Source organism: Egretta garzetta, unplaced genomic scaffold, assembly GCF_000687185.1.
Source record: "Egretta garzetta isolate BGI_Z169 unplaced genomic scaffold, ASM68718v1 scaffold72, whole genome shotgun sequence".
Classification (NCBI taxonomy): domain Eukaryota; kingdom Metazoa; phylum Chordata; class Aves; order Pelecaniformes; family Ardeidae; genus Egretta; species Egretta garzetta.
This window is the reverse complement of record NW_009259032.1, coordinates 866478-892011: the sequence shown is the minus strand read 5'-3', so window position 1 is coordinate 892011 and position 25534 is coordinate 866478. Positions and strand designations below refer to the sequence as shown.

Genomic DNA, 25534 nt, shown 5'->3' with positions numbered 1-25534 from the left:
AGATGGGAGAAAATACTTCTAGAATAATACTCTTCCCCAAACCTTAAAGAACAGAAAACAACACCCAAAACAACGGCAACCTCTCCAACCCCCTAAATCCAAAATCATCTGATACAAAACAAACAGGCAACATGCACTTAGAAATCTCCCAGTGTAATTTTTAAGGCTGAAAAGACTCCAGGGAGACTCCTTCACTCTGGCCAAATGCTGAGGTTCACCGATCTGTAATTCATCCCACTTCGCACCAGCAGCTTGGTCGAGCTGCTCAGCCTGGGAGTGCGGGGTCCTTGTATAGCCAGCAAAGGGGGAATTCAACCCACCTAAAGTCCCAATCGCTCTGTCATTAGCCTACAGTAATTAGCTTCTTACTTCAGAAAAGTCATTTTGGTGCATAAAGGCACGTAGCACAAACTTCCCCATCTGGCTATAGCATAACATAACTGACTTGCTTCCTATTTACAAGGAAGAGCAAATGGGGTTTCCAGAGGGACTGACTGCCTTGAATCTTTTTTAGGGACTCAGAGAGGTATGTGAGGTACTAGAAACCCACTGCTGGGTTTCAGTAAAAAGACCTGCCGGATGGGTAGCTCCATCTGAACTGGGATCAGTGGTCTCACTGAGCCTATGTAGTTAAAGGGAAAGCAAATGAAAACCAATTTGTGCTTTGTGCTGGTTTTGTGAATGGTGGCAAACCAGTCAAGTGAGTTTATATGGAAAAAAAGTAGTCACATACAAGCTTAGTGCCTGACACCTCAAACAGCACTGCAATGATATATTTAGCTTGAATGAACTCCTGAGCTGCGGTTCAAATGTGTTCAACTAGTGCATGCTCATCTCTGTGCTGGAAAAAGATGAGTCCACGAAGGTCTTGTTCTAGTGTACAAGCAATCCCAGCCAGTTGACTTTCCATACAGTAAGTCAGAGTAATGATTTTCTATTGCTGGCTGGTAAAAGGAAGCACACACTGATCTTTTTGGACAAATCACGGTTCTCAGCTGAAACCTCCATACCTCCCCCTGTGAATATGTTGAAAAGGGTGGGCACTTAAAGTGGTTTGGGCTAAAGTCAAGCACCGCTTGACGATAAAGCCCTAGTTAGCGCATATCCTGTTTGGGCTGCACAGTTGGTTTTAGTGATCAGATATAGCAAAAAGCAATTACGGGGATATGATGGCAACCTGAGAAGAGCTGTGCAGCGACAGAGAGAGTATAGCCCATAGATCAAGCTGAGCAGACCAATGGTGATCTCTAATGTATGCGGCCAGGCTCTCAAGTTACGCGATTTAGCCCGTTGCCTACCAGGAGCAATATAACTAATCACGTATGTTTAGGGGAAAGGCACGATTTATCAGATCCTAACCCAGAGGTTCATGTTCTCTCTCTTTACCTAGAAAAGATGGTCATCCAAGGTTACGGGAGAAGTAGCTGAAAGATCAGCATGCAAAAACTTTCATGGCAGCTGCCTTCGTCTGTTAGGCAGGCTTTTCCACCTCAGAGCAGATGGCTTTGAAGTTGGCACAAAAGCCAAACAGGCAAGACAGAGATACACGTACAAAAGCTTCCTCGCCCCCACATATATTAATGTCCTCTGAAGACAAGTCACACTGGGCTTTCACAGAGAGGTCTCTGGGTACAAGTGTGGAGGAAGTTCATTACATTCTCCTTTTTAACAAATTAGTTTGGTTCCGAAGCTTTGTTTCTCAGGAAATGGCTGGGTAGCTGAAAATTCAATACTGTCACAGTACGCTGCTGCAAGAGATTAAGATGTGTTTGTCCTCTACTACATTCTGCACAGGTTTTGTTTTCAGATGTCATGTTTGTAAATTTAAGCACTAGAAGTAGTGAACAAATACTTAGTAAGAATGTATTAAAAATGCACCTGTGTTGAAAGAGCATCTCAAAAGGGAAAACACTGAAAATTCAATAAACAGCTTTTTCTTTTGTGGTATCAGAGGATGATACAGTATATGCCTTAAGTCTAATACTGTGGCTTTGTTTTGGGGGGAACCCCCCCCCACCATTAGCTATAAGAAAAGTCAGCACAGCTATTAATATTCCCAATTATGCTTTACAAAGTTTTTTGCAATTGTATAACCTTGCTGCTGTTCCTGTGCAGAGCGTTTCCCTGGATATGAATATCAATAACCCCTGAGAGAATAAGGCTATAATTTCCTGACTGATCAGCTGGCCTACCAGAATACGGATTTTCTTATCTTCTTTAATGCAAAGTGGTTGTCAGTATATATGGCTGTAATGGCTGGACAGCAAGTCAGAATAAAAGTGCAGACTTGTTAATAAAAGTAACATACAATTGGTTGGGTACATAGAAGTAAAACACAGAGAGAGAAGGCAACGTCCTTTTAATGAAAAGTTTGTCTGATTTTTTATTTTCAAAACTACAGAAACAAAACTAGGTCCTTGGCTCATATCTGGGGACTTCCTGTTGATCGAGTACATCAGTACAAGGCAAACCTTCTCCCATTTTGACCCGAGGAGTGGCTGGCCTGTTGACTTTACAGTGTATCTCCAGATTTACACGAGCCTGAAAGCAGGATCAAAGGTTCCCTCCACCTACTGAACAACCTGCTGCGCTGCTCCGGCATTTTCACCAGGCACATGATGGAGATTTCCTCCCAGCTGGGCATTATCTGATCTCCTAAAAGCAGAAAAGGATTTCAAGTTTCTAAACAAAAGAGCACGGCAATGTGCCAGGCTGGATTTGTGTCGATCAAGCACTTTAACAACTCTCCTCAGCCTAATTTTAAGTGCCATGTACCATAGCAATAATCCCCATCATCCCTTCCCAACTGGACAGGACTAAAATGTGTCTCAGTAAAAGGAAGGTGAAGTCAGGTACCCAAATTTTTTTGCCTTAAGAACCTGGTGTTTTCCACAGACACTTTGTCACATTAACGCTGACATAAGCATCAAGATGAGAATGCAATAGCTGTACTGGCTATTTATAGAGGCCATGTATAAAGATCAACAGATGTTTTCAGAACAGCCATGTACTTCAATGGTTACTTGCAAAAATTTCCACTAGAGAAGTTGGAGCATGGGAAAAAAAAAAGCAACTATAATGCAGAAATTAAAAAAAAATAAAACTCCCAAATTGTTGAGGTTTTCTAGAGGATCCACTGGTCCTAAAGCTAATTGCTGTTCCAGCCCAACTGCTGTGGGCAGTTTCTGTCTTTGATCAGTATCAATTTAAAACATGAAAGTGTGGTAAAAGCAAGGGAAAGATCATGCCGGCAATAATTCACAGCAACACCTCAGACAAGGTACATGTTAAATTCTTGGCACTAGATTAAAAATTAATTGTATTGCCAATCCCAAACGCTTAAAATTCAAAATTAATCGGATTTTTGAAAGCACTGGTTTGGTGCTTCCAGTGGTCACTCTCAGATTCTACTACTAAATCACAGGTAATTTCTTTAATAAAAGCCGACACTGAAAAACAACCCACAAACTAAACCACAACACTTCTGATGCTAAAATGCACAGTAAGTACAAAGTACAAATACAAGGCAGTAAGTTATTTCAGAGTGCTTTAATCCATAGGGTATGTATATGCACCACGTTTGCACAAAAGCATAAGTAGTGCAGGCTGAGCAGTCGTCAGGCATCTACAGGGTCAAGGCTTTTTCATAGCCACTGGGAGCAAAGAGTGAAAACGAACATCATTATCACTGCTAATGAGGGATGAAGAGCTCAAGCTAGCCATGCGATAGAGCCATCAGAAAGGATGTCAAAAATTGGCTAATAAAATCTAGTAAGCGTGACGTTCATGTGACCTTTCTGTATGGAAAGTGAGCTCTCCATAGAGAGCGCACTCTCAGAGCTGCCAGGTGGGAGGAAGCACCTGGTACAATACCTTCACCACTCCCAGTTTAGCATGTGGAGCAGAACAGAGCAAATCTCTCATTTCATCTGACGAGCAGCACGGATAGCCATCAGGGACAATATTCTGACTTCATTAGACATTCACAGAGCCCTGAGCTAGAAGCAGCAAACTTTACCAGCATCCTGATAAAACTCACCTCCTGCACTTGAAGGCAGCCTAGAACAAAATACCTGATTTCAGAATTTCAAGATTTAATTTGAAACACCTCCTAGGACCCAGGTCAGGAGGGGAATTTGCAAAGAGTTTTACTGCCAAGTTAAAGGCACCCAACTAAAAACCTGGCTCCAAATAGCCCCGAGTTTTGTGATGCCCGAAATGCAGACTTGGCATTTTGCAAAACAACACATAGGATTTTCTGTTCCTTTTTGTCCACACTTACTACAGGTTATTAACCTGAATGGCAGCTCATCAAACTCATGTAGCACCTCTGCACACCAGATGAGCAATTGGCAAGTTAGCAGACCTCCAAAATTAAGCATCTGAGCTGTTTTAAGCAGAACAGGTGCCCCGCTATAGATGTCCTAGCCCATACTGTGGTTCCTGCCAACAGTGGTTCTGTTCAGGACAGGGTCCAAGCTGGACTAGGTACTGTAAAATCAGAGTCCAAACCTCACAGAAGAGCTCCAGCAAAAGCTTTGAGGGGCTGAAATAGAGGCAGCAAGGAGAGAAAGTGAAGTGCTGGTTGTAAACCTAGCACATGTCCTGCTAGACTGCAGGCATCAAACAGGCAGCTCTGAGGACGTTTCATTTTAAATCTGGCTTTAATCTATCTGACCCAGTTCCTCCCTTTGTAATTTTCAGTTAAGCCTAAATGAAAAAAGAAACACAGTTTTGTTTAAACCACTCAAAGAAAATAAACCTTTGCTGCTGGTTTGAGCAGCAGACCACAGTGGCGTATGTTGTGTTCGGGCAAAACACAATTCTCTCAGATTCTGAAGCTTCCTGCATGTTTCCATGGTCAAGAATTTAATCCAGAAACTGCACCTATAAACAGCAGCAGGACCTGTTCTAATATGCACATCAGCAGGCATGGGAGCAGGGGTGTTGCCTGTGCACTCCCAGCAGTGGGGCAATTAGCACAATTACCCCTGGTTCTGGATTTTGATGAAGACTCTGAGTGTAGCTGGTCTTCTTGTCTCACCTGAACATGGCCAGGCTATGCTTGGGTCCTTCGTGTGGCACAGAGGAGGGGCAGGTGAAACATTTCTAGCTAGAAGGTCCCAGTGAACCTTCAGTAGCCTTCATCAACCAGTCACTATCCTTCTGCTGTGCTGGTCCTAAATTAGAGTCCTTTGCTTGGTTGCTTTAAAACTTTCTAACAGAAGGCCCCGTTTTCCCACTGAGGGATTAGAAGTGACCTCTGCCCAAAAGCTTGGCTACTTTTGCCTACAATGAGGCAAAGCCGGACTCCTTTTGCTGGGCAAGGATGGCAACTTGCTTTATTTGAACTTTTTCAAACTGGTCTGATAGCCCCACGGGAACCCCCAGAGAAATTCAGGTGGTTACGTGTTTCTCCAACTCCTTGTCTCCCAGCTGCGGCTTACAGCTGATGTTCAGTTTAGGTTATTGGCCTTCTACAGGCAAGTTCTTGCAATACTGCGTGCTGGAACCACATTTTAAACAAGCTAATGCTTAACTGCAGAGTTTTAGCAGTTGTCTGAGATGGGGCCAGTGTGTGCAGGGACCTTGCAGAGTCCCTTGCTAAATGGCAACAAGGGAGATGTGCTTAAGGGCACCTAAGGGGCAGGTTGGCACCTGTGCGACAGAAGAGACATCTGTTGTGCCCATATTTTAGCAGCACTAATCCGTGTCAGGAAGAGCAGGTTCAAAGCCCTCAGGGTTTAAGTCAATCATATTGAAATGCTGTGCACAAGAGGATCGGGGGCGGTAGACGTCTAATCAAGGTTTTGACGGGTCACGTTCATTCAAGGCAGAAGGCATTTGGGAATTTTAAGGAGAGCTAAACTCTTGCCAGCCCTGCCTTGCTGCCGTAGGTGGCAAAGGGGAAGAGAGACGAGCTGCAGCTGTCTTGTCTCAGTACAGGAGCGCAGGGTCCATGTACAGCTCTCAGGGAGCTATTTGAGAGGCTCCGGCTTTGGACATGGGAACAGCATGCATAACGAGAGGTACTCAAGGACACTCAGAACATGCCCACTCAGTGCGTAGCAGTACAGGATGAGACACCCCCCCCCCAATCCTTACAGATACCTACACCTCAGGACCTCTCTGTACAGCAGCACAGACCCCAGAGGCAAGGACCGTATCGGACTGTAACCACATGCACCTCAGCCGAGGCAGTTACCCCCAGCACAGCGCTTTGGTGCGGTGGCTATATTGCTTCTGACTCCAGAGCTAGCTTATCTGGTATTAACCTCAGTATCTCGACACCCTGCTCACTTCACTCATAGGAAACCCTGAATTTACTGCCAACGCAAACAGCCACAGATGGGCACACAAACATGTGGAGTTTATGCAGCTTTTCTCCCTACAGCCTGGGAAACCATGCCACATCACAACCTGCCTTCCACTCCCTTTCCTAAGGAACTCATAGTACCGATATGTTTCTTAACATGCCCCTCGTTGTTCAACAGGCCAGCCTGGCTGAGTAAATACCACCATAATAACATTTAGTGCCCACTGTACAGCGTTGTTCACATCCACGGGCATTTAGAAGGATTGAGTTTCTGCAGCTCTGAGGTAGAGACATTTATGATCTTCGTAGCCCTATGTTGTAAATAATTTTTGAATATGGTGAAATGCATGCAGAAAGAATTAAAGATCAGATTATGTCTGCAAAGCCACTGGCAGTATGGGGGATAATGTAACACACACAAGTCCTCTGAAAGTTAACAGGTCAAACCAGCTTTCACCACATATTTCATGAGAAAAGCTTATATGTCTTTGTAGAGAAATACCCTTTCACTGCTCTTTTAGATCATGGATGTGATCACGTTTCGTTCATTTCCTTTACAGACCACAGGGTGGCAAAGATTGCTTGGAGCTTGGCTTCTGCACAGCGAGAGGACAAGCTGGAAAGCTGGGTCCTCAGCACCTAGACAGGTAGAGGCGTATGAAGCGCCCACTGCCCTTGAGTGAACAGAAACTGCAACCACAGCAGCACGCACTCCATCGTTTGGATATGCAGGTTATATTCCCTTCCCACGGGAGGGACAGAGGGCAAGGAAGAAAACAAAGATTCAGATGCCACAGCAGAAGATGGGCCTCCAGGTGGAGTCCATAAAAGGCCAGGTCTTCGTGCGTTCCAGGTCTCCAGAGCCTAACATGGACCGATGGCACTTCAAGGCCCCGCTGATGATTCACGCTGCAAATAAACTTCAGAAGGCAGCAGGTGCTGGCACTCGTCAGAGGACGAAGCGCAATTGTTTTCTAGTGAACAGAGTAATTTGAAAAGTATTTGTGCCATCTTGCCAAAAACACAAACCGTGCCATGCTTATTTTTAGATGCAGATATCCCTCTGGGAAGAAACCACAACCGGTTATGTCACGCATAAATCAGATCTACCTGCTGATACCATCACAGAGCTTACTACTGCAGTGCTTTTTAAATGGCTAGCTACCCAAATCCAAGGCTACGTTTCTCCTCGCTACATGGCGAGCTATGATGTGCAATTAGGTATCCAAACTTCAATTTACATCTCAAACTACCTGCTTTCTCAGGGACAAAAATACTCACTGGGACAGAGGTGTTGGACAAGGAAGAGAGAATACAGGGGAGCGGAGCTGCAGCCCTCTCCTCCTTGGCACGTTTCTATCTCACACTTTTGGCTTCTGGGGGGGGATATTTTGTGCTGCCCACTAGAGTGCAATTTTATTTTTTTTTTTTAACATTTCTCCTCTTGGGTGAATAGCACTGTGCAGAAGGGAAGGGAACTGACGTGCTGGCCTCAGGGCTGTCAAAGCATGTAATGCTGGGGCCGTATTAGGGATTTATGTGGATGGATATGCTCAATCCTGCTGTGGCAGGTCTGGGTAGTTGCCCAGTAGTGGATTAGCCACTGGAGGAGCACAAAGGTCTGTGCTGGGCTCATCTGAATTGCATCTGGTTGTTGCTCAGGTTATTTTTTCTGAGGCTTTTTTTTTTTTTCCCCTGCAATCTGCTTTCCATGCCATGCTGTGCTGAGCCCTCTTCTGCTCCAGCCACCAGGCCCTGGCTCACCACTGCACTAACATCTGCATTAAACCGTGTGACATTATTCACCCCTGGATCCCACACAACTCTGCTGCTCTACACACAAAGGCAACATGCTTCTTCAGGTATCAGCATCCCAGGCAGATTAATAGGATTCATGATGGACAGTGGAATATAAATAATAAAACACCCCCAAATATTTCCTCTATCAGCATCAAAGCTTGTACTACACAGCAAACACATGAGTCTTAGAGAAGGATGTGTGAATGTATGTGTATACAAACAGAGAAGGGTTATGTTGAAAGAAAGAAGTTTCTGCAAGACTTCCTTAGTATTTTCTTGTTCTTCTTGTGTCATATGCTATGGACAGTACTGGTTATCCATTGTCTCACATTTTCTGTCTTAAAAGGCTGTTTAACCTTCAGTTCTTTCCAAAAATAATCATATTATTCATGGTGCAAGGTTCTGAATGACACTTTCACTATTCTCACAAAAAATAGCATTTTTCCACATCTTCTTCACTATTTGGAAAATAAGGTCTGTGAATCCAGTGTGAACAAGGACTATTTAACTCACTAAGGCAGTACACTTTCTGACTACATAACTAATTTTGAATACATAACATGCTTTGAATAACTAACCAAAAGATTTGATGCAAACCTGCACATATCAGTGGGTAACATTAGGGATTCAAAGTTCTGATTTAACTCAAATGTTGCTGGGGATTAAGAGTTAAGAGCTCTGATGTCATTTTGTCTTCCCATTCCTCCCAATTTTTATTATCATTCTCACTTTTTACGGCTACATAATGAGATAATTATGATGCAATTACTGCAATGACAAAAACTGTTTTGAAAAACTCATACAAGAGCCCTTGATAGCTGCACAGATGATGGGCAACAGCCTTTTGGATGGAGGTTGGACTAGAGGAACTCCAGAGGCCCCTTCCAACTTCAATTTTCCTACAACGTTTTAACATGTATGCTTATATGCCAGCACTTAATATTAGCCTTCTGCATGCCAGTTCATCCAAACAGAAATACCCCCACAGGGCAGACAGGCCTTGGAAGCTGAAATTCCTCTGCTAGATCACCTCCCATGCCTTGCCAGACCAAGCTCTGAGGAAAGGCGATACGCTGCTCTCTAAATATCACACGAGCCCCATCCTTGGGGAGCTCAGCAATGGAGGCATCTGGGAGGATGGACACACAGACCTGACAGCTATTGGGTTGAAATGACCCGCAGAGAGAGATGGTTCCTCCAAACGCCGAGCCTCGCTTTCTCCTTGCAGGGCAAGGACCTTGGCTGAGGTGCTGCTGTGCATCATCACACCCACCCGTGATGAAATTCTCCAGCATGGGTGGACGCTTGGGGCTATGAGCACTGAGCAGTGTCTCGCCAGCTTGCTTTGTCCCCTACCATCATATATCTCTTGTGTTCACCCTCTGCCTCTTCCACACCATGGCTGTCAGTGGCCTCCAGCCCATGTTTCTGGAAGAGCCAGAGTACCTCTGGGCCCCTCATGTTTCTGAAACCCTTAACCCTTTCTCTCCAGCCCATAAAACAACAGAGATAAACCATTTACACTTCGGCTATTGAGAAAAGCAAGAGGGTGGCTTCTGTCTCTTAAAAGTGACTGTTCCTCCCAGATCAGCCCTTCTGCAGCGTGACACAGATAACGATGGGTGCTGTTTTCAAGTCGTGTTAAGCTAACACCATCCCCGTCCTGCTTCCCAGCTGTGCGAGCAAGAAAGCTTTGTGCAGTCCCTGTGTTTTCCAAGGCACAGTCCGTTTTGGAGACATACACTAAACCCAGCAAATTTTGGTGTTCCAAATATCCACCAGCTTAATACCTGCCCAGCACCCAGGCAGCACCTTGCAGGCAGGCCAGTATGCCTATACCTACCTCAAACAGCTTCCCACGGCCCCTGCCTACTGGTGTTTTCCTCCTCTTGGATACGCATACATGTACACACCCACACGGGGACTTGTTTGTTTTACAACATCATTTTGCAAGCTATGAATTTGCAGTGGAGGCCCAGTTTCTCTACCGCAGGCTGCTCCAGAGATGCTTAGTGTTAAGACTAAAGAAGTATATAATTTTAGTTAAGCCTACGATTAAGATTTTTAATCTCATTCTAATGAAAATATATATTCTCTACCACCATTCTGGAAATGGTAATACTAATCCCTTCTCATAAACCAGAAGCATATCCATCTGATATTCTTAACATATGGGTTGCATTAGGAACCACCAGATTGACACGTGTTTACAAATTCCCATTTTGTTTTTCTCCTCGATGACATTAGCCTTGAGGAGGAGCAGCTGTTTATACCATGACCCACAGATACTGAAAGCTATTTAAATATAGTCCAGACAAAGTACTTGCTAGGACTACAACTAGGCTCTGGGCTTTCTTTTTTGCTGTCTGCCTCTCACCTCTCTGCTCCACGTTTTTTCTTTCTTCCATCGTTCCTTCCTCAGTACTTTTAGTTCCTGTCTACCCTGTAATGACTCTTTTGCTAGCTTGTCTGGCACCTGCCCATTTGCTTGCACGTTTGATGGTGCACATCCTATGCTGGAAGAAAACAGCCAAGCCTTCCTTTGCCCTCATGTCCCCCCACCCCAGCTCACAACCTGCTCCCAGCACCTGAGCCCCCCAAGCAAGTTGGTGCATTGCTTCAGTACCTGGGGCTGCTCCTGTCCATCTTTGCTCTGCTGGCATTACAGAAACACATCTCATCTCCAGAGCATCGTTTCTGCCCCTCACCTCAGAAAGTTTCAGTGACTTAAAGGCTTTCCCCATGTGGTATCTCAAAGGCTTTTTTCCCCAGTGGTATCTCAAAGCACAAATCAATCGCACAGAATTTTTCTACCGAACAGTTTCAGAATTAGATGTATTTCATCTACTCTAAAGTACCAAGGAACAAAATAATTTTCTGATAGTTAGTTTAAAAAAAAAAAAGTATGCCATTGTCTGCATTTTTTCTTTCGGTAACGATTTTTCTCCTTCGCTACTGCTTCAAGTGGAAGTGGTAAAAGCATTTAAAATACAGTGAAAGAAGTTAAAAAAGTAAGAAAAAGGAGCGTGTTTGGAAGAGTATTTTCTTCCCTCAGCTCCTTCACTTCCTCTAATACTAGTATTATTTTCTTAGCACCACAGAAATGCTCAAAAGCTTTGGTTTTGTTGTTTTATGCTATGGAAGCTGAGGAGAACACCTTACTCTGTGGTATCAAAATGCCTGGACTCTGCTAACTGTTCAAAACATGGTTGGGTTTTAAGGTAGTGGCACGATCTGCAAGCGAGCGAGTCTGCAGACGTTTGCAGGGCCTTGATGAAGCGTGAGCCCACAGGGCAAGCAACAGAACCAGTGGGAAGACATTTGGAAGAAAATATTTCAATGTGAAAAAAACATCTCCATGTTTTTCACCTAGGGGAAAAGACTGATGTTTAAACTGAGAAAGTAGAAGAGGTAAAAATGTTACCACCTTTTTTTAAAATCAAAAGATGTATTCTACTATAAAACTGCGACTGAGCTGAAAAGTCTTTTTGATTCAAGTTTCTCCTGCTCTTTCTCTCCTAACACGCGCCCCTGCAGCCAACTTGACACTGCAGGGCTGTGGAAGGAAAAACTCCTGGTTTCTCTGTGTAGTTGCCAACCCGTGCAACCTTTACCAGGGAGCAAGGAAAAGAGAGAGGCTCCTGCGAGCCCCACTGACTGTCCGGAAGCAATGTGGAGAATCCCGCGCTGGCACCCGCTCGCTCCTCTTTCCTGGACACCCTCTTGAAATGCCTGTCAGGTAGTTTCTTCTAAGAAAATTTATGCACAAGAGCAAGAGAGTACTGCATTTCCCCCTCCTCAGCAAAGCTGGTGCTAGCGCTGTTTTCGATGAATGACTTTTGGTGGCTTGACTCTAAAGGTAGGCTTTGTCCCATCTTCAAGGAGAAGGTAGGGGCGCAGCCTGGTGCAAACAGGGCTCCTCAGCCTTCATTAAAAAGGCAAACCAGAAGTCCCTGGCTAATCCCCAAGACTCTGGACCTCTCATTCTTTGCGTTCACCTCCCACAGCCTGAAGCAAGGCAGCTTGGAGGTCTGGATGCAAAGTCAAAACGGCATGAGCCACGTTACGTGTGTTCAGTCTCCAGTATGCATCCTTCATTTTTTCTTCCTGCTCACAAGAGGCTGGGGTGAGGTGAGGGTGCTGTGATATGACAACTGCACAAAGAGCACAACTGCTAGCTGAAATTCCTTCTGTGTTTCTCTCCACATTAAAAAATAAAACAAAAAAATCCAGACTAGGTGATGAGGAAAACTGAGCAACTCTGTAGCTGTCTGACAAAGCCCTGCCAAGAAGGACAATTCCATTTTTCCACTCCTCTGGCTTCAGATATCATGTGCTAACCCCAGCTGTAGAAATTTAAATCTGGTCTTTAAATTTAGGTGACAGGCTACCTTCATGGCTCATCTGGACAGCTGCAAGGCTATCCTATGTGTAAGGAAGGGGGTTCAGATCAATTACTTAGTATATGAGCCTCTAGGTATCACCTGGAAGGGTTTCAGGACTTTTTCATACCCTCCACAGAAATTACAAACTGTCACTACTACCTCTACTCTCTGCCCACCCCCTTTAGACTTATTTTATTCCATATAACTATATTAAAATTATATTCAGGATTGTTCACAGAGCAGTAAGTGCCTTCCTCTGTGCATACAGTATTTTCCCTTCTCATCAACCTCCCCCCAAAAAGGAGCTCAGAGAGCAGAAATTAAAATACCATTCTCCAACTTGCCCGCACAGACGTGAAGTGCAAAAACAAATGGATGACTGACTCCTGAAATTTTGGATTTGGCGTCATAATTGAAGGACCAGAAGAAATTTTAGCTTTTTCAGCAAATAATTAGCTTCACTAAAACCAGCCTCTGTTCCTTTCTTGCACTCTGTTGTTGCTCAACTAAATTAACAGAAACAGCTAAACAAATTTAGTGACGTTGGAGGGGAGAGTGTCAGACTTTTAGTTGATCAAAGAAGAATCGGCCCCCTGAATTCTCATGTTTGACAGCTCTGATGTTGAAACTTTTCTTTGGAATAAAACCACAGTGTTTACATTCACCTCCCTCAGGGACACTCCTGGAGATTTAAAGCAGAATCCTGTGTTATTTCTTCTCCTCTAATTCTGTTATAAGTTTTACACATGTTTTCCTATGTAGAGTCTCCTATAGTAGTTCAAGCATTTCAAAAAAGCTACTCCAAGCCCCACACATATATCAAAATGAAAAAAGATGCTGAGTTTTTCTTCTGGAAAATGAAACAAAATAAGATGAACAGCTCAGCACACACACTGTGCACCTTGTTTAAACTCTTCTATGCTACTAATCTCTCCATACCCTGAACCTGCCAAATGTGAAAACCAGTGTCCATGTGGCTAAAAGCAGGGTACCCCCTGCTTAAGCTCCCCACCCTGACCATGACCACCACCATCATCCCTCCAACATCCCATGACCTCCTTCCTGTGCTGACTGCAACTGGTTTCCCTGCTCAACCCCAGGCATGCATTTGCAGAAGCAGAGGTGGATGGACCAGGACTGCCTCAAGCCTGGAGGGGAGATGGTTTTGGCCCAAAAACTAAATAGCGATGTTATCAGGCCTGTGGAGCCCTGTGCTCTCCTGCAATGCAAAGCCTTACAGTTCATGTCTATTGTGGCACAGCTCAAAATTACACTGTTGTTAAGGAAAGAGGTTTGCCCCAAGTTTATCCCAACTTCACTCAACCTATAGGCAGGCACAAAGTCCCAAGACAGGAGTTCAGTGATGGAAGAAGTCATAGTGTCGGAAAGCAGCCCAAAACCCTCCCTTCCACTACAGAGACCCATTGCTAAATCATATTTGTACCATACCCAGGCCTATGAGTGACAAGAGTGATATATAGCTGTCTAGCAGTATTTATACCACAGCGACCACTGCAGTATCTGTGGAGCGCGGTATAAATACAGACCGAGCGATAGCCAGGGAAGCCCAAAGAGTGGGCGAGGAGGGCGAGTGGCCAAAGCAGCTGAGAGACGTGCTGATTCAGTGCATCTCCTTCAGCTGTCCTCAACGGTGGGTTGCCACAGAGTGGAGGTCAGGAAGGTTAAAAGAACCAATTTTTCTTTTTTTTCCCCCCATTTAACAGCCTGTTTCTCACACTTTGCTTGAGCCCACGAGGTTCTTCTTTTGAGTACCCAACCACAGCACTTCGCGTTATTGTGATGATTTGGCTCATGCCCGCCAGCCAGCAGCACTCAGCAGATGAGGTTGAGTTGTCATTCCTGCCTTACAGATGGGGAAATCCATGCAAAGAGAAACTGCCTTGCCCCAGCAGGCCAGTGCCTGTGGCCAGAAGTAGAAGAGAGGTTCACCCAAAAATCCAGCCACAGGGCTTTTAAGATGGCAGCTTGAAACATATTCCTGTTTAAATGTGAGGGAAGTGGAAATGGTTGTTTAAGAAAAACTCCTGGATGTGCATCTCAGTCTTATGCTTGGTTTCTCATTAAAGGCGAGTATTTTTGGCTGACTCTGAATAGGGCCTTTCAGCAGTGAAATCAGTGAGAATTTGAAATACAAGCTTTGCATGTTGACTTCTTTCTTCTCTATAAATAAATTACAATTCTCTACTCCCCAATGAAATCTTTGAAATAAAATATGAGCAGGGCAGAATCCCTCTTCGGAGCAGGGGATTTACCACAGGGTTTTGCAAGCACATAGCTGGCTTAGGGAAGCTTCTTCCCATCTGGCATAGCAATGCTTGAGTACCTCTCCTTGCTAAAGAAGGAAGGACACTTTGTTCTATTTTTTCCACTCAGGATATTGTATCTTTTCTGACAAAACATGGTGGATGCATCAGCCTACCTACTTGCTACGATTCCCACAAGAACAGTTTATTTTCCAACTCTACCACTCTGCAAGGAGCTGGACTTCTCAGCAGCACCCCAGATTCAATACTCTGCAACTACTTTTTGCCACACCTTCAGAGCCTCTCACAGCGCCAGAAAGGCCAGAGTGAACTGTTCTCATGGGTAAGATCAGTTTTGGGAGCCCCTTTTCACCTGCAGCAGTGGAAATTGAGGAGTGCATGGGACTGCACTTACAGTGCAAAACTTATCTATGGTTTACAGAATTATTGCCATTTGACTGATTTGGCCTATTTCTGCTCTTCTGAAAGAAACATTCAACTCGGGTATTGCTGGAAAGCGCTATAATGATTGCTTATCTCTTTGCACCGCCACTCGTTCAGGAGGGCATATGGACACTACTTCTTGTGAACGGCTTTTTAAAGCTGTGCCTCCTGGCTTGATTCACTTAACAGCCCAGCTAAGGACTCTCTCTCCCTGCTAATTTGGCACTCCAAGCCAAGAAGGTCACCAAGGCAGGCAAAATCAAGCCCAGCTTTATGTGAGGCCCTTGCTCCTCAGCATATAAAGAGTGGGAGTGCTTTTGGGAAGAGATCTCTGATGGATACCTTAGCCCACTCCTCTGAGTAAGCAGCCACAGCACCAGCTTGCTTTGCTTTGGTTTGATTGCAACGGATACTCCATAATATTCTGCAAGTACAGGATATCTTTGCAAGATATCTCAGTCCTAGCCATCTTCTCCCCATTTTGCAGCAGTCTTCAAAGGCGATTTTCACAGCAGCTTTGCCGTGGGCGCTATTTCTTTGTAAGGAAAAAAAAACAGTAATAAGAAAAGTCTGTTTATCAGCCTGGCAATACAAGGGCTCTGTGAAGGCATAGGTTTTGATCATGCAAGATCTGATGCAGCCTTTATTTTCCTTGCAGTTTTCCTTGTGTACACTCCTGTAGATAAGGATCTGCTCTGTATCAGTCTGAAGTGCCTGACAGTACCCGCTGTAACAGGAATGTGCCAGCTCCTCCTGGATAAAATTTCCTCTTTCCTCCACTGCTGGCGTGTTTGTGCTTGGACATCCCTGAGACACCTCTGCTTCTATGTATTGTATTTCTATGCATTTCTAATGTTAAAGAAAACTGGAATTTAAGAGCAGAACAGAAAAATAAGGTGGTTTCTGGTGTCAGGCTCTTTAATTTGCTAGGATGACAGTTGACACTCCCCTAAAGGAAACTTTTAGAACTTAACTAAGTGCTGGTAGCACAGAGCAGCCAGTCAAGCTTGTTCCTTGCCATGCAAAGCAGCACAAAAATGTGAGCAAAACCTATTGCTCGTAACCCCCAAAACCAGTTTTCACCTTGAATCCCAAACAAGCCAAAGCTTGTTTTTCAAAGTGCTAACAGGGGCTGCTGCTGCCTAGGTTATTTCTTGTAACCATGATAGCAGACAAAGAATCAAAGTGACATTTTCCTTCTTGGCATCAACTAAACTGTCCTCCCACCCCTGCATCTGACTCCACAGTTTTTTTTCTGGAGATGCTGAGTGTGATCCCTATTTGTATGCTAGTGAGACATCTCCAAGGTATGCTGGATGTGCAGCTCTCCTTTGACGAATGCGATTATGAACATGCATCTATTATTAAAATGGATTTTTATCACTTGCAAAATATGCCACAGATTAAATGCTGTCCAGCTTCTCGGGGCTATGCTTTTTGTTACCTCCAGATTGAATTGCTATAAATTCTAAGCCTGCAGCTTTGCCAGAAACATTCTGACATGACTTGCAACCAATACAGAAGTCAAAATAATTCTCACTACCTGGAGCAGATAAACATTTTGCTCTGTTCTGAGATCTCTACACCAATTCTGCCTTTTTTATTCAGAGCGGTTTTGTTCTATGGATTTGTCATTTACAGAGCTTCAACTTATTTCTGTCAGCCTCAGGACTGCTATTAAACCTGCACTAAAATAACCGTGAATCTCAGCAGCATTTCCTAAACAAGTGAGCTTGATCTTAGCAGTTTAAAACCAGCTTCAATCTCACTAATACTTTTCATTGCCATACCATTTCCTTCCCAGAAGTAAAGGTGCTTTGCAAACTTTCATTAGTGAACACAGAAAAGGATTCACTTGTAAAAGCATCTGGGTCCTGCTCCCAGCTGTGGTATGGGTTGCTTGGCCTTACCAAACCACACAGCTCATCCGGACTGCTGACTACGTATCTCTAATATATGGTATGATTTTGTGCGCAGTTTTTAACCATGCCACAAGCATGAAAGCTCGCAGATGTCTGTCTTATACTGGCACACCCTGTAAAACCCTTGGATGGCACGTTTCTGGGTCTATCAAGTAAAATAGTACCATTTATATGGCAAAGTGTTACAGGCCCCTGCAGCTCTGGAGTAAGCTGCTTCTCTTCTGAGTATGTTTGTTGCTTATATTAGAGTGTGACTTGTATCTGGCTCTCAGGACTGTGAGGATGATTCCCATGGGGAAGATCCTATGGTCCCTACAAAAATATGGCAGGGAAGTCTTCTGCTTAGTATATGAAGCTCTTACTCTTTTTGTAGTAACTTATATATGTGCAATTACACCAGTTAGTACAATGCTTTCAGTGGGTATAGCATATTTACTTTGGCAAGCACTGGCTGAAATGACAATCTATGTTTTTTTAAGGTTGTAAACACCTGGGTTATTATAGACAAGAGAAGCTTAAATAACTAAAATTTCCTGGATATAAGTGGAGGGTTTTGCCTTTATGCATGATTATACTTCTCAATAAATTACAGAACATGGGGGGTTTTTTTATTCCACCCCTGGCAAACAGACTCCTGGACTGTCAAATGCTCTCAAAGGAAAGAAGTTGTTCATTAAATTTTAACATTCACAAAAATACTGATGTTGAGAGCTAGCACCTCATTAACTTCTTGTCTCAAATGTAGGATTTCCTGGGAGCCCACACATAACCCACTCCCCCTCCAACTAAATGTGAAATGTAAAAATTGGAGAAATGCCAAGAAATAAAGGTGGCCAAGAAGAGGTCCCAAATTCCAATTCCAGGCATTACACCTTAGAGTCTGTCAGGACTGGGAAAGAAAGCAGACTCACTGACTGAATACATGTGCAAATTTAATTTCTGAGTTCAAAGAGGAGATTCTTAACTTCCTGAAATCAAACCAGGCCATAGTAACAGTACAACCCCTGTGTTTCTAAGCGTCTCTTCCATTTTCTTTACAGTATCATGTCTGTGTCTCAAATCTCAATTTCCTTAATCCTTCCTCTTCAACCAGAAAAATCCTCACTGGCTTGTTCTCTGGTCATAGGCAACTTCTCTCTTTGTTCAATTACAGCTTGTATTTCAGTCATCCGTATTACGGGATACAACTGTCTTTTAATTAGTTTTGCCTATCTCCAATGAAATTAGATCAGTGGCTATACTCGGAGCATATCCACAGTGTCGACAAGGTCTGAGCTATATCAACTTTGCAACAGATAAACATGAGTGAACGCTACTCTGCTGTAAGGTAACACAATTACAGACGACGACCACTACTCTGCAAATACACCATATGATATTCCTTTCTTGCACAGCTAATTGTCTTCAGTTTAGCCAAGGGGGAAAACATTATTTTTTTTTCTGCAAAGTGAAACCACTACATGAAAGCTGTATTTTGTTCAAAACAGAGCCGGACCAGTATACCAAAGTCATGCTGGCAAGGACACATCAAAACCAAACTTTCCAGCCCCTCGCTACCTTACTTGTTTATGTCAATCAGTTTGGAGATTTTTAACATTTGAGTTATGTTTATCTGAACTGGTTTTCAAGGTCTAATTATAACATGTGAAGCAGAGTGAGAGTGCTGCTATGAAAGTCGCAATATAAATAAGAGGACTTGACGGGCTGACTGATATGTTGGCACAGACCAGACATGTATGTCACGTGGAAGCCCAGTGCAGCTGTTGTAGTCCATGGTACAATAAATAGCTATGGGGAAGCGACGTGGTCATGCAGGATTTTTTAATACCACCTACTGTGCTACTTGGCTGAATGCACTCGCCTCGCAAAAAACCAGGCAATATCTGCAGTTTAAACATAGAAAAGTGACAGCCCTGGCAGAAGAAGGCTCTGGAGGAGAACATAGCATGGTCGCCTGCCTCCCCTGTCCCATCGTCCTTTCACTCAGTCTTCCAAAGATGACCCAAGCATGACTTCCCGCTCAGCAAAACCAACAGAGCGCATGCTCTCACCTCTTTGAGCTGGGAGAGTGCACCGTGCACAGTAACATGTGCAACCTTTCCTCCCTCCTTTTTGCTGGAGAGATCCACTGCAACCCCCCAGTAATAGGCATGCAAGGGTCACGCCTGGCGGCAGTCTCAGATGAACGTCTCAGGTAAAACTAGGCTTCTGGAGAGGATCTCTATTTGTAACCCAGACCCCAATGGGTGCCTGGTGTTGGGTGTTAATGTGACAAAGTATTGGTTTTTAGAGTCGCTGAAATGCCTCAACACGGAACGGAAGATGAAACAGCTGCCGGCTTGCAAATGGTCATTCATGCCATGCGCTGGTGAGAGAAGCAGCCATCAATACCAGGCATTCACAGCACATTGAACACCAATTAAACTGATTAGGGTCCATGGAATATTAATTATAAATCACCTGTACCCTTTCTAAGGTTAGGTTCTTACCCGTTTTAGAAAACATTGTCCTGCCACAAGGCATATGTATCTTTAAATTAGCAACTGACAATGAACTGAGCTTTTGACAAGGCTCTGGAAAATGCCTGGCATCCATAACTCCAGCAAGATGCCTTCTGGGTTTCTATTACACAGATGTGAGCAGTGTATTAACCCATGTTTCCCCAGCAAGGAAAAGGCACTACAATTGCAATCATTGTCCTCAGAAAGTAATTTACTTCCCTTTTTTGACCCAGATTCTCAGTATCCTGCTTAGGCAGCAACATCGCCATAAAATGCAAAATAATGCAACTTCCAAATGTTTTTGGAGCTACTGACGTAATATAATTTTATTTGGGTAAAATAATTTTTCTCCCTAGCTCCTTTTTACTCAGCTCTCAGTGTTACTCATAAAGTTTCTCCCTGTATACATAAATAGTTGCATAAAGTGACAGGGCTATCAAGTTTAATAGCACATGCATACATTTCATGTGTTTTTTGAACCTAGACTTTGAAGCTGCAAAAAGCCAAAGTGGCAAATTTCAAAATGGAAAAAAAAAAAAAGAAAAAAGAAAAAAGAAAAAACTTATGTAAATAAGACGTAACAAGATCACACAAGAAACTGAGTTTCACAAAACAGCAAGTAAAACTATTCTCAGCTTTTTTTCTTAGCCTCCTTTCTAGTTTAAACAGTTTCATTCTGTATTTTAAGATACTTTTACCTAAGGCTAAAAACATATGCTGTATCTCCATCAATTTTGCCGCATATTGTTGGACACTGGTGTCTGTGTTCAGTTATGTTCTGGATGCACTAGCAGCTTCTAGTTTAGGCACATCAGATACATACTGTAATCCTAAGTGTGATCTGAACCCAAGCCTGTGGTCAGATGGGAGCTGTAACTCATTACAGATGTGGAGCTGGGACCCTGGGCTCTGCTGCAGGATAGAGCTATGGGTTGGCTTCACAAGCAAGCAGGAAAGAAGCAGGAATCCCTGGTGGGACTCCAGGTGTGAGGACATCCAGGTCTCCAACTCTGACGCAGCTCCCTACCCCAGATTGCTACAGCACAGACCCAGATTCGAGGGAGTCCGGAGAGCCTCCTCCCCTCTACATCTTTAATAACCAGGTAGTCACAGTGCACAGATTTACCAGCCAGGCATGACACCTCTTGGACTGAGAACTGACCACTGGCAGGTCACTTGCCTCAAGGCACCACACGGCCCACAAGAAGAGCTGCCTGGCTCTATCCACACCCCTCACCCTGGCGTTTGGCAACAAGACCTGTTCTCCTCTACTGACAGCCACTGCAACTCACATTTTCTCATTTAAAGGTAATTCCTAGATGTTCAGGTTTATTTCTTGAGGTGGTTTTGGGGTTTGGCTGGATAGAAAAAGCATTTGCAACACACCCCGTCTGAATAGAGAGAACGACATTGCTCTAAGGTGGGAAGTTTTAAAGAGACTTTGGCTGTGTCTGAGGAGACCTGAAAAACATGTTGAAGGCTTCAAGCACAGGCGTGTGTTAAACAGTGGATTGAGAAAGTTCCTAGAAAGTTTTCCTTGTAGAATTGAAACTGGGAATGTGTAATCTTCACATCATTATCCACATTATTAAATCTCTGAAAAGAGAACCACGTACAGTAACACACCTGTTCTAACTAGAAGCATTTAACCTCCCACTATCATCTCAAAAAACACATTCTCCAGCTCTTGGTTATGTACACAGCAAGCATGGACTAGAAAAAAACCTAAGTAGTACCAAGGGAAACTTCCTGTACTGACTTCCATGTCCCTGTTTAAATTCACAAATCAGAAAAAAATCCTCCTTTGCTTGCCCCTAAAGGGGTAGCTGAATTTCCTAGAACTGAACAATCAAGGGGAGAAAGTGTTACATGGGTAGAAATGCTAACTATATTTGGTCCCAAAAGTCACATCTTCAAGAACATGGGGAATGTGAGGTTTTTTTACTAAGGGTGGAGTTAAGAGACTTAAGAAGCTGAATTATTAAATAAATATCTCTGGGATCCCATACGTAATCATATTCGCACGTGACATGGTTGTGCCCATCCTGCTTGGCAGGAAACTCTACAAAGGCTTGGGAGGACATGGGTGTTGCCTCTCTTGCTGTACCTAGGTCGAGGTGTGGTCCTAATCCAAGTCTGGGGAACGAGCCTTCACAGCACCACAACTACAGCAATCTTCAGGTACAGAGGCTCTGCCCAGCCCGAACTGTAGGAGCAAATGGGGGAGGAACAACCCTTCCTTTTGCCCACCAGTTTGTCTTCAAGCCCCTTTTGCCTAAGAACCTGCGTGATTTCACATCCCTTTTCCCACCTCTGTTCTGTGTTTCCTGTATGAATAGATTCCTGACAACGTAGGGTTAGCTGGCGTGTTTTGAAAATGTGTTGACCACGGAAACTGGGAACACGTTAAACAAGCATGCCTCAGGCACCTCAAAATCTGCAAGGAAAACTTATTTCTATGCTGATATCCAGTAAGACAAGTGTTTTCCAACAAAAATTTTTCAATAAACACTCCAAGACAATCTGTGACACATTGAGAAGGGAAGAATCAGGTTAATTGCAGAAGATTTTATCAGTGTGTATAGCGTGTGTGAACACAGTGGAAGGATTTCTGTAGTTGTTTTAGTGGGTTTCACGGTAGCCCCTGGGATCATGCCACAGCGCAATAGGGATTAGATGTCTTGGACCCTGCAAAATTGTCAGATGCAATTACCTTAAAAGGAATATATTAATTGGCAAGTCTGTGTCAAATGAAGACTGTCCATCACAGCATGCCTGCTCAGTGCAGTGACGAACTCCATCCCGCAGCTCCAAACCCCATCCCGCGGCTCTGAACCCACAATGAGCTACAGCTCTATCCCAGCCTGGCCCTCATCCCAATAGCATTAATGATGGCTTTGTGGTATTTCCATTCCTCTCAGTTTCATTTGGATCAAACCACTCCCTTCAGGGTTTGTTTGGGTGGTTCACAGGGATCTATAATCTATTCAGATTATTAGAAGGTGACGTGAAATGGTAAAAAAGAAAGAAATTAAACTTTCAATTCTTTCCTGCCAAGTTCTGTCAAGTAATTGGAATTATTTAATTATACTTCTGCAGCAATCACATCTCTTTACCAGCTTTATTAGTTGCACAGCTAAGCCAAATTCTCCTTTATTACATGAATATATCTTGAAACTCAAGTACAAAATTACATCTATCTGAAAAAATTAAGAACTTTCAAATAGTTTTAAGCAATTGCTCTGAAAAAACTTGAAAACCTGGAAGAACCATAGTGATCCTGGGGCCTGACCATGTGCAGGACACATGCAATATAACCTCGCCCAGCGATCCCACAATTTCTGCTCAAATACAGGTACATCATCTCCAAATGCACAGTCCTAAAAGAAAGCACCTGCCAGCCTGAGAGACCTGGCGGCTGCAGTGTAAACATTTAGCAGAGTTCAAAGTCTTCTGGCAATTACAACATTCTGTAATAATCTAGCGTGACACAGAAGACAAGGGATAATTACATACATATCAATCATTATTGGCCTTCCCCTCCCCATTTTGATGGCCACAGTTTTCCTTCTGTTTACTCATGACCTGAAGTTAAAACAATAGGGTTTGATGTTTGGTTTGGGTTTTTGGTTTTCGGTTGTGTTTTTTTTTTTCAAGAGACGGGGCAGTTATTCAAGCAAGACTTCATGACTCTTTTGTTTAATTAAATCACACTTTGGTTTACGATGGCTGACAGATGTGAGGAGATGAGAAGAAAACCAAACTATCCACTGATTTTCAAAAAGGCACCTTATTCTGCTGTTTCTTTCGGGGGTGCTTTGTGCTCAGCACTGCTCCAGGCTGAGCAGCAAGCGCTAGAGCACTGCTGCTATCTACAGGTCTGCTCTGCTCAGTGCTCAAACCGGACACGAAACCAAGTCCTGCGACGGGGATGCTCGTGCTTGGGAAAGGGACCAAAACCCTGACACTGAAGTATGTTGGCTTTTGAGAAATGTAAGCTAGCAATCTGTAGCCTCTGTGGCTAATGTATGTTAAAAACCCAGATTCAAGTGGACCTCATTAAAGGGAAGGCTGATGCATGCTGCAAAAGAGTACAATTTCTGCTTTTATTTTTTTTCTGTGAAGAAAGAGGAAACGTTGCACTCTCAGGTGCAGAGTAAGAGGAAGCATCTGCTCCCAGATGGGAACCCTCTCCCACCGCAACACACTGGTGCACAAAACACAATGGGGTACAGAATTCTGGGCTGAAAACCACCTTTGAGCCTGCAATGCTGGACTTCTGAGACAATCTGTGATGCAATTAGAATTCACTAAAATTTAGTTGTGGCTCTTCATTGTTTGGAATTTACTTAATTTTTTTTTCTCTGCTTTTTCCCCTGCAACCCAGAAATTTTGATAACCTCTTTTCTGACTCTTTCAATAACACAGACAAATGAGAGAATCTGGAATGGGCTCAGTACTGCTGAAAACAAAGCACCTTTCAGAACACAAGAACAACAATAAATAAACCTACCCAGCAAATACAATCAAACTGTGGAGACATCAAAAGCACCTATTTAACCAAAGGTTGTAGATTTCAGGATCACATTACCAAAGACAGTATCAGACCACAAGCTTTTGATAAGCAATAGAGGAAAGGGCAAACTCAGAAAGAGTTTTTTTCCCTAATTAAAAAAAAATAAATTATTTTTTCCTGATAAGGAAAAAAAACCCCCAGCTTATTTGCAAAATCTATCTACAACTGCATGTTCAGTTGCTGAGATGAACAGTGAAGTACAGGAGCAGAGCACCTTGCAGCCAGGGAAAGCACAATCAGAAGCTCAAACAGCATGACAATCTGATCTGACATATGGAAACTGTGAAGCTTTTCCCATTCAGGAGGCTAGAAAAGCTCTTCCAGAACTGATTCCCCAAGACCAGCTGGAGCAGCAGGCTTTTAACTAGCCTCTTCCAAACTCTTCGCTCCACACAGAGCATGTTGTTGATACGACTGCTTGTGAGAAAATAAGTAGCTGTTCTGGCCTTTTAAAATATCAGTTTTTCTGGAAACAACTTATTTTCAGTACTGGATACCTGGTGAAAACTTCAGTGTGTGTGACTGGAAAACAGCATTCTGCCGTTTATATCTTATTTTACATTGCAGCCCTGTCTTTTTGTCAAAGAAGATTAGTAAAGGATTTGCCAGACCTATAATAATTATTGCCCATTAAATATTGGGGAATACAAAAAACCTCTAGCATGCAGCAAATGGTTTAAGCATTTGGAAGGACAGGCACCAGAAAACACTCAGAAATTTCTCATCCACAGAGCTCAGCCCTCTGCTACCACTTCTTTCCCTGTTGGTAGTATCTTTTCAGCGATCTTTTACGTTATGTTCCTGCTACTGTTTCTGAGAGACAGCATGATCTCTTTTTAAGTTTGATCTCTTGCATGGAGAGGGATGGCGTTCACCACAGCAACCAGTTTTTTGGGGTGCCAGGTGTCATGGCGAGGCAGGCCCTGGGCAGGCAGCATCCCAGCGGCAGTACCACGCCCTGGAGAGCTGTGCTCGGAGAGGCAAGCTACAAAACTGTGCAGTATTTAGCACCTGACCCTTACAGAATAAATACAGATTCCCCCTTAACCCAGAAACCTCCACAGATTTCCTGAGAACTGTGGCGGACACAGAAGAGGTGATGGGCGTCCATTGCAAAAGAAAAAGGAACGTATGTGAAACCCTCCAGAATATGAACTTCTGGGATGTACAGATTGAAGTAACTGGAAACATGAATTATTCTGGGAATGAAATAAAGTATTTCCAGTATGGCTGTACGGGAGAGACATAGCACACACCGGGCACCGCTGGCTACCCGGGGGCTCCGGCCGCCCGGGCTGATCGGGGCCGGAGGGGCCCCGAAAAGCC

At 43.7% G+C, this 25534-nt stretch overlaps 1 long non-coding RNA gene across 1 annotated transcript in view; it reads right to left on the bottom strand.

Annotated features, from left to right (window-relative positions):
- The window catches only part of LOC118451877, a 52373-nt gene that overhangs the window by 25996 nt on the left and 843 nt on the right, over positions 1 to 25534 (bottom strand). The window lies entirely within an intron of this gene.